Source organism: Ananas comosus, linkage group 19 (assembly GCF_001540865.1).
Source record: "Ananas comosus cultivar F153 linkage group 19, ASM154086v1, whole genome shotgun sequence".
Lineage (NCBI taxonomy): Eukaryota > Viridiplantae > Streptophyta > Magnoliopsida > Poales > Bromeliaceae > Ananas > Ananas comosus.
In genome coordinates this window covers 7,112,943-7,123,617 of record NC_033639.1, presented here as the reverse complement: position 1 = coordinate 7,123,617, position 10,675 = coordinate 7,112,943, and positions in this window count along the sequence as shown.

Sequence of the window (10,675 nt, the reverse complement as noted above, 5' to 3'; positions counted from 1 at the left end):
ATTTTCAATTCTTTATCTCCAATCCATTCATCAATTCTCTATCTCTCATCTTTTGCTATACACCATCGTCTTTTTCCCTCGTTCCTTCCCTCTCTCTCACTAATGCGAGCCCACTTCTCTGTTCCACCGTGACCTTTGGTGGATGTACCAAGTGAGATATACAAGAGAATGTTTAATATTTTCTTATTATTAATTACTACTACGGTTTCTACCCGTTGCAAAGCGCGGGCCGCTTTACTAGTTATATTTAAAGTGGAGTACAAAAGATGACTATCTCATGAAATCCTAACCCTAAATATACATCTATATTTTCTCTTATCTGCTGCACCAAATTAATAAAGCAAAAGGTATATTTATATTAGAAACTAAAAAATTAATAAGACTAGAAATTATCTCAATAAAATTAAGTATAATTTAAACTTAATTCCATAAAATAATTAACCAAAATATAGTAGAGTTAGAAACCTTGCGATTTCAAAATTAAATTAAGATATATCTAACAATATTTAAAGAAAAATGATGGATACATGGGAGTGTTGACTGTTCCTCATGTGAATTATTTAGTACCTTAACCATTATATTGTATATAAATGTTATATTTTATAGGTTGATTTGATTAGCATGTTCTATTGCCAGCTAGTGGTACGTAGTAACTGTTCGTAATTGATAGGCATATTATGTTTGAGTGGATTGAGTTAGAGAAGCAGTTTCTTTTTAAAGATTAAAAAGTTAACTTGGTGTGCGTCAGGAGAATAACTAATTTTATACAAATCATGAATTTAAAAGTATCTGTTGTATTTTAACTAATGTACGTAGTTTATACATCATATAATGGAGCGGTTATGTATCGACTAGAGAGAAGTAATATTCTAGCTTATAACTAGCGCGCACATGTAGCATATTACAAACTTCGCTACATGAGCATGATAGCTACGATAGTACTGGTTATGATTGATTAGTACAAAAGGAGACCAGCTCCGCCCATCATGTATAATGCGCGTGCACCACACTCTATATCCACCATTTTTTTTGTGGGGTTCTACCTTATCACCAAGTACGTACACGTCTTAGTGGATTTGCACACACTAGGGCTAGTAGGAATAGAGAAAATAATATCAGCTTCTGCAGTCTAGTTCAGAAAAAGCCTTTCGCACTATGACGGTCCTTCTTCGTGAAAAAATCAATTACATACTGAAGGTTCTTTTAAAAATCACTGATAAGCAGATAATTGTAAAATATAATATTGATTGGTTTACGTACGCATGCACGTGCTCTGAAGCATAGCCAGGTTATTAATAGTACGTAGTTTGAGGGCCGCATAAAGAATACTCACTGCTCAAAAGTGTTACTCTTTGAAAAAAAGATTGCAATGATGTTAGTCAAGCGTACTCCATGAGGAACATTTTATATATATATATATATATATATATATATATATATATAGACATCTAAGAATCTTAGGGCTTGTTTGGTTCCTCCATTTTGGATATGGTGTAGTGTCGCTGAGGTTTGGATAGGATTGGCTATAGTATTAGTGACTGACCGACACATCTGGAGAGTGTCGGACTGAGTTGGAGTCGTTTCTGCACAAAATGGATGCAGAAATGGACTCGACGCACTCAAATAAGCAAAACTAAAGTTTTGCCAGTTTCGGGCACCCAGAACAAAGTTTGGATCGCCCAGAACTCGAGTGCTAAACTAAGCAGAATTGGAAGACAATTCGGATCCTAGTTTCGGGCGCCCAGAAGTGGGTCCGAAAATTCACTTCGTGAGTATCGTTTGCGCTGACACGTGGCTGGTGGTAGGTGAGGTCCGCCGGAGCCGGATACGGGCGCAGCATACCGCGGCGGAGGAACCAAAGGGAAGCTTTTGTATAGCCTGGAGGTTCCGGACGCCCAGATGTATGTTTTGGGTGCCCGAAAGTGGGGATTTCTGCAGGGACAGCAGATTTGTGTTTAGAGTTCTTGGGGCTTATCTTATCTTTTCACCTCCCTATAAATAGGCTATGTACGCCCCCGGTGAACCCTTTTCATCCTTTTTTCAAAGGCTTAGAATTGCATCTAACACCTCAAATTGCTTCAATTCCTCCAATTTGTGCACTTTCAACTAGAGGGCTGCAATTCTAGCAGTTTTCTAGCGGCGATCTTCGGTGTTTCGACTCGTGTGCAACGTAGGAAACTCCGTTTGCCACGAAACTTGGTTTGGTGGATTCTTGACTTCAAGAAGAATTCGTGGAGCCCAATTTGACAAAATTTGATTGAGGTTAGTATGGTCGAATTACTGTCCTTCTGGACTGCTGCTACATTGAAGCTGAATTTGAGTATTTTGGTGTTCTTCAATGCAATTCTTTGAAGGAGCCGGATTTTGAACCAGAGAAGGATACTCCAGCATTGTCTATTGGTTTTGGAACCTTGCTTCACCAGATTTGAAGATCGAAAGGTGAAGTTGACATTATGATTGAAGCTACTTCATGCTTAAGTGCAGAATTTTGGATTTTTATTGAAAGTTTGACGCTTTTAGTGTGAAGATATTTGGAGTAGCTTTGTTGCTGGACCTAGGTGATCTCGGCTAACTTCGAGAGTTTTTCCAGAGGTTCGGACTGTCGTCGAGCTTGTGTTGAGGTTGGTTAATCATCGGATTCTCCTCCTAAATGTACGCGTAGTCAACATGTATATTTTCAGCAGTACTGCTAGTTGCATATCATGTGTTTAGCTCGAATTCATCGATTAACATGTTAAATAAAATCTGAATTTGGAGCATGTTGTAGTAAGTTAGATAAATTATATATGTTGGACTTGGAATTGATTTAGGAGAAAACTAGCGCTTCTACACTGTCAGATGTTAAAACTACCAGATTTAGCTCCAGGAGCTGTAATTTGTTTGTATCACAGCAGTTTGTGGGCGGTGGATATCCAGGATAGTGTAAAATGTATTTACGCTCGTGCTGAGATGCCGAGCTTATTTTTACAGCAGTATTTAGGCTGTTCCGGACTGTCGGATACCGTTGAGGTTGACGGTGGACACAGATTGCTGTTTTTGCATCAGATTGTGTCGAGGGCACGTGAGTTTGGTAGTTAGACCAGTTGGACCTTGTTTACTTCGATCTTAGCCTGTAAGAGCCTGATTGAGCTCGACAGAGATACGCTTGCATACTCAGTTGGGTAGCGCCCACGAGTGCCACTTCAGAGTCGGGCTTTGTGCATTTACGTTGGTGTCGTTGTGTCATGTTTGGACTTGCTCTCTACGGACTGCTTAGTGTGGAGATAGCTGTATAACTTCGACAGGCAGGACGGGTGTGTTCATAGTCCCTGGGACGGGCATGTTTACAGTCCCTAGTAAGATTGGGTCAGAGCTTGCCTTATTCTACAGATAGTAGTGTCGGATCATGGTAGTATAGTGGCATATAGTTGTAGATTGTTTCCAGCTTCCTTACTATCATTTGAGCATACATCCGTAGACTTGGTAGGTGAGCCGATGAGTTTGAGGGCGGTACCCACTGAGGACTACTTATTTTTGCAGTAGTTCTCACGCCCAGTTGTTAGAATCTTTTGCAGAGCCTTCGGTTGCGGCTGCTGCTACTGCTGATTCTGATCGCGGAAAGGGTGTTGCAAGTTAGAGCCCTTCCTGTCGAGTTGCTGAGCTAGATGAGTACCAGCTGCAGGTAGTTGTAATTTTTGGTTTATTATACATGCTGATGTTGTTTCTCGCTAGAGCGAGTAATTTTTGTATACTAGGATGCTATGTATGTATAGTGAACTTCTATTGTTCAGTTGTTTTTTTTTTCTGCAGCTCTATACTACTGGCTGTAGTGTTGTATAATTACAAATACAGGTACAGCTTCGCTTCGTATACAGAAAAAATTTCTATGTATACGGCGGGTCTGTTAGCGTGCCCGGAAAAACAAGGAATCCAGAGCGTGACATATGGAATGGGAATCGGTTTGATCAAATCCGATTAATTTTGTTTGATTCGCAGGAATCGGTTTGGGATTCCTATTCCTGACTGGAATGGGAATGACCCATCAACCTTCAACTTGATTTCATTCCCGAAGCCCACCAAGTCTTGAAGCTCATGAGACCATCTCACCTTCCTCTCTTTGTATACGATCTCTCACCCTTCTCATGAAAATAAAAAATAAAAACCCTATCCCTCACCCCTCTCACCCCTCTCTCAAAACCCTATCCCTAACCCTAGCGGCGCCGCGAACGGGGCACGGCGGCGGCGTAGGGCAGCATGGCGGCGAGACTTGGCAGCATGATAGCGAGACGGGGCGGCACGGCGAGTTGGTGCAGCAGGGTGGCGACGAGGTGAGGCCCGATCCGATTGGATCTTTACTCGCCCTTGCTTGTAGATTCGTCTCCGATCTACTTAGTTCTTGGTGCGATTAGGGTTTCTAGGAGGGTTTCGAGTGGTGGATCTGTTTGATTACAGTGTGAATTGTTAATGGAAATCTAAAAGATCGTGCTTTTGTTGGTAGATTTTTGTGACCTTGTTGTGAAGTGCGCGTGGTTATGTAATTTTCATTTACTTTCCATGTCCACTGTTTTTTTAATTATTATTATTTTTTGGGTAAACTACTAAATTTGAAAGGGAAATTATGCTTTATGGGGAAATTATTACTATTCCTAGATTTTTATAATTTTTTCTTGCATAAAAGTTTTTTAAAATAAATTTGATATTTTTTTTTGGAAAACTCATTAGAGAATAGTATTATATTTTTCATAAAGGTCCTCCCGGAGCGGCGGCGCCGCCGCCGCCTCCGCCGGCGCCGCCCCCGCAGCGGGCACGAGTGCGAGGGGGGGAGGCTCCCCTTCCCGTTCAGGTTCGGGTTCTAGCTGCCTAGGCTCGCGTTACCGCTGTTACCGCTGTCACCGCCTCCTCCGCGCCGGAGGAGGAGAAGAGAGGGAAGCTAAAGAGCGAGGCGAAGCGCGCTAAGCGTGGATGTAAGGGTAAGCCTGAGCCTAGTGCCGCTTTAGAGCCTCCTTTTACCACCTTAGCTCCAACCTCGTCCACCTCATGGTGTTCCTCTTCGTATACCTCCTCCTCCTCCTCCTCCCAAAAGTACCAGATTAGGAAGAATGGGAAAAATAGGAGGAATAGGAGGAGGAATAGGAGGAAGAATACGAGGAAAGAGGTTACAACCTTTACACTAGGGGTTAATGGTGATGTACTTCAGCTCAAGCTGCTTTGGTTGGTGTCACAAGGTTCTTGGGATGTGATGAATGAGGTTAGTTCGTAAACACTCAATGCTAATGCTCCTATTAATAGGCTAAATACCAATAAGGTACCCGAGATGGTAAGGAGGACAAGTTCTAGTCTGAAAAATACTCTTACGCCGTGGCCGCTCAGGCGCTTCCCTTCGCTTTAGGTGACGAGGTGGCGGCGGCGGCTGCCGCCGTCGTCTCCCGAGGAGAACCCTAAAGAAGTTAGAAAAGTTAAGAATACTCGTCAACAAAGGCCCCATACTAGCCTCACCCATGCGCCGCTGAAGCAACTGTTCATCGGGCTTAAGTTCGCTCCACTCCCTCTCTCTTCCCTAAGGACTAAACCTTCTGCTCTGCCTCGTTCTCTGCCACTTTCTTCGTCGCTTTCTCTCCTTCCACTGCCCTTCACTGAGTCCTTTCTTCCCAAGGTCACAACCCTCAAGTTTTCCTCGGCGCCTTGTGTTTCTCCTACTCCACTTACTACTTCAACAATATCTCTTACTCTCATAAGTGAGGAGCCTTCTATCGCTTCGCTCTCCCTCACATTTCCTCCTCGTCCTCTTCCTCCTTCATGTACACTGCTTCCAATTTCCTCACTCGAAGCTCCTGCTATGTAGTAACCAATCATTACCATCGGCTCGCTCATTTCTCTTACATTACAGACAAGTACCCTGCTCTCTGCAGCGGCTTCACCACGTCCTTTATTTCCTTGTCAAGTTGATGCGTCGCTCAACACCACTTCTCCAGAGCTCTTAAGAGCTCCAACCCTCCGACGCGATATCTAGCTCCTTATTCTAAAATTCTACACCCATAAAGTGAAGAAGCTGAAATATAGAATTTATATAACGGGTGAAATCATACGTACATTTGAACGTCTACACTAACTAACAGGATTAAAATCCAAATTCGGAAAAGTCGAATTCAATCTTCGTTCAAGGTATAATAACGTTTTGTTGTCAAGATATCCGCTATAAGACTTAACGCTTAACTCATGTAACCGAAAAGAATAAATCGTGAACACGTAGAAAACGCGTCCTTTAAAAAAACGGTCATAAAAAGGACGCAAATAAAATTTCTTTACGAAGTAACAGTCTTTTTATACGTCTTTTAACTAATTTATATCAAGTAACGTCAATAGAATAGTTCCTAGAACATAAGATACAGAGACGCAAGGCGTTGTAGTAGAGCCTGTAGCTTCTCGAGAGGTGTAAGTTGACCTCTATACTTCGTCTTATACCGATAAGTATGTTTAAGGCTCTCCCACTTACTAAAACTCGAATCGTTGGAATGTAGTCATAACCTGTCCAACGTACTTACCCTCTTTTTTGAAATGTTCCTTCAATTCCATGCAGGATATTGTGTTAATTCGTGATCAACAAACACACCATACGTCCTATTGGCGAATTTACCAACCTAGTTGACGGTAAAAACCGGAAAAAGTGAGAGACTCTAATCACAACACACGTTTTTCTTCTTAGTACTTTAATCAAAGATTACTGTAATAGTACACTGACAAGATCCTTCTTCTTTTAGACTCCCAGTAGATACTATCTCTCACCTTCGCTGATTTTCGTAATCTACTTTTACCTCGTCTCCGAGTACTTTAACTAAGGTGAGCCCGAAGTTATTTCCGCAACCACTGCTCTTATTTATAACAGTAGTCTAGACATTTACGATAAAGATCGTCCTAAGTGTTCGATTCTCTACTACTTAACGTCGGCGTCGAGTAGCTTAATTAGGTTCCCATAACTTTAAACTTTTGGTTGGAGAGAAACACGTATACAATTTTTGTAGTCCAAAGAAGATGTACAACTACACTTTTATATAATTATACTTAGCGTCGAAGACAAACCTGTCCAAAATAAACAAAAGGAACTTGAAGTGTTAAAACAAAATCGTTTTATCATCCCAGGTAACCCGGCTTCTCAGCAGTATATAAACGAGGAACATCAAGGTACTTTATTGTATCCCTATAGATACCGAAGTACCACTGTAACACTAATTCACGGTAAAAAAGACGTCTGATTATTCTTACACCTTCAAACAGGAGCTGACAGTAGCGTTCGTTAAGGTTCGCTACCAACTTTCGTTTCGGGTTTTGGATTATGGTTTTAAACCCCCAGATGCTTCAAGACGAAGTTTCCGCTGCTATCTCAATCTCGATCTCGAGGACTTGACCCGAAGCACAAAGTCTCTAACCTAAGTTTGGGTTTTCCGAATGTAGCTTCGGGAATTGCCGACCAACGACTTTACCGAAGAGGTCCTCTTTCTTCTTTGTGGACTACCTCTTCATGGTAAGAGAGGGTCGGCTTACCCTCGGGGAGGACACAAGTAGTGACGGTTACTAACCACAGTTTGGGACCTTTCCTATAGGCTTTTACCACATTATCTATGTTACGCTCGAAAGCGATATTTACACGTGTCGAATACCCTCTTCGTCCTGCACCTCGTCGTAGTCTTCGACTTTTGACTTATAGACAGGTTTCTAAAACCTTTTTCCGAATTTAGACACGTTTTCCTTATGCCCTAATTACCCGGACATCTACAACTATTTTATCGATACTAAGAGCGGTCATTGCCCGGCTAGCTACTGGCGTACCACCCGAACCTACGTAACTTCTTCTCTAATCTACTCCTCTCCCGGTTTGTACTCCTTCGGCAATTTGTTCAGGCTCTCCGCTCGCGCTGGTTAAACTCTCGCCCGGACTAAGGCTAAAAACTTCGCAACCCCTTGAAGTGATAGCTCTGTGATTTCCCAATACTTCCTCAGTCTTAAGGCTTACAACCGCCTCATTGAATTCATTTTCGAAGTACATTGGCCGAAACCGAAAAGACAGTTCGGCTTTCCACCTTTTTAGAGACGAAGAGGTTTAAAAACGTCGATTTTCTAGTTTAAAGCGTCACCTTAATGTAACTACTCAACTTGTTGAGCAGCCTCCAGTGAAACCACTGCTTTCAAAGTTGGAAGACCAAGTCGTTATTCGATAAAGTTGCCTAACTCCTCGATAAGTCTATTATTCATCTCTTAATGAACTAAATAAAACGCTAAAAGTCCCTCCACTAAAAGGGGCACCTTGGCCGAATGCGTATCTTTCTAGCGTACGAGGTCCTCCGCTGTTTAAATAGCTTTGGTCTTCGTCGTCGTCAACTAAAGAGTCTTCTATTACTCGACATCTCACTTCATCACTTGATCAAATCCTTATTGTAACGAGACACGACAAGAGATCTAATACCGAAAAGTTTAGTTAAAAAATAGAGATCGACACTCCCCTTAAAACAGTTTTCCGGGAACTCCTTCCCCGGTACTCAAGAACAGAGAAAATAAAAAGAAAAGGGGAACACTACATTTATGTAAAGGTTAGATAACGTCGTAGTTAACAACATACCGAATAAACCTCCGTCTAAAACACGAATGACCTAGACTAAAAAAGAAAGAAAAAAAAAAAGACAAAAAACCATCCCTGATTTAGTGGAGTAAAAAATTTGAGCGTACGCCCCCTAGTTTTGGACTAGAGAACTAGCTTCTAAGCTCTATGGTTGGTTGACACGATTTGTTAGACAGATTTAACTAGAGCGACATCAAAGCCCCCTTGTTAGTACAATGGGTGCTTAGGCCTCTGATTTAGTGGAGTAAAAGATTTGAGTGCACACCCCAAGTTTTGGGTTAGAGATCTAGTTTCTAGGCCCTATGGTTGGTTGACGCGATCTGTCACATAGACTTAAACTAAAACAACATCAAAGTTTCTCAATTTAGTGCAAAGGGTTCTTAAGCTCCTGATTTAGTGGAGTTTAAAAAAAAAAAATGTGAGGGTACGTACCTAGTTTTGGGCTAGAGAACTAGCTTCTAGGCCCTATGGTTGGTTGAAACGATCCGTCACAAAGACTTGATTAGAACACCATCAAAGATAACGTTCAATACCGACATAGAGGTCTAGAAGATACAGTTTACACAACACTTGGACGAGCTGACTAGCTTAACTTACCTTATTCTAAAAAAATTTTTTAATGGTTAATCCCACTTTATTATATCCCTACTCTAAATATAGTAAGTGCGTATAAACCACATTGTAGCCTGTGTATTACCATACGAGTTTAATAATCACGTTTTATGAACTCAAGTTACCAACCGTAACTTTAGTATCAACCTAGTAGATTGGGATCCTCACATTTACTCGGCTTGTACTCGCTCGACCCAGCCGAACACAAGCTGAGCGAATTATTTGCTCGGCTTGTGCTCGATCGAGCAATTTCATAGCTCGATGTTTTAAGTCGAGCACAAGCCGAGCAATTATTTGCTCCGCTTGTGCTCTACCGAGCAATTTCATAGTTCGATGTTTTAAGTCGAGCACAAGCCAAGCAATTATTTGTTCGGCTTATGCTCGACCGAGTGCTCGACCGAGTGATTGTTATTGAATTTTCCTAGTCTTTCCTATATATATCTTTTATTTAAATACTCTAACATGGGCAATCTGAAACTAGATTATCAACTTTGAAATATATATTTACTCAAAAAAAAATATTAACTCAAGCGGAAATATAAAAATAAAACGTTTTTTTATTTATTATTTTTATATATAATACCTATATATTAATTTGTAACTATATATTTTTATATTTCATTTACCTTTTATATATTTATATTTTACTATACATATAGGTCGATCAATAGCTCGTCTTGTGATCGCTCGACTAGGGGTGTGCACACGCTGCGGCACGTTTATTTGCTCTCTGAGTTAGAGCTCGCTTATCAGCTCGAGGTTATGTTCGACCGCCTAAGCTGTTTTCGACCTCAGTCCTAACGGTGGGTTTTTTTTTTTTTTACAGTCTGCCCAGCCTAAGCCGCGACTAGAGATTTTTGGGCTTTGGCTTGGGCTGCGGTTTGTGACTCTAGGCGTTGTGGTTTTGGCTTGGGCTGCTTAAAATTATATTAGGTAGTAGATTTTGGTCTTGGGTTTGTCATTTTATGGCTTATCGTGAGCTTGAGTGTCTTGGGCTTGGTCTTTTTTAGTCTAGGCATTTAATGTTCGATACTAAGTTTTGTATAATATATTTTATCTGGGTTTTTTTATAACTTCCTTAATATTTTATGTTTAAGTTTATTTTTACTATATGTTCATGTTTGATTTAAGCCCAAGCCCAGCCCAAGCCCAAGCCCAAGCCCAGCCCATGTTAGTTTTAGGTATAGGCTTAGGTATAGGCGTAAAGCTAATACCTCTGGGTATAGGCTTAGTTATTGTTCTAGTACTCTGTTTTCTATATAGGCAAAGTAAGCCCAAGCCTAAGCCTATTTTAAAGCCCATAGGTATGGGTAACTGTAGGGTTCCGGGTGAGAGGGTTCTACAAACCAAGTAAACACCTAACTTTTAACCTTACTCAATAAGGGTAAGGTAACAAACCAAGTATGTTTAATTTTTAATATCCTATGGTATTATGATTAAATTGAGAGTTTATATTAAAATATAATAAATTTT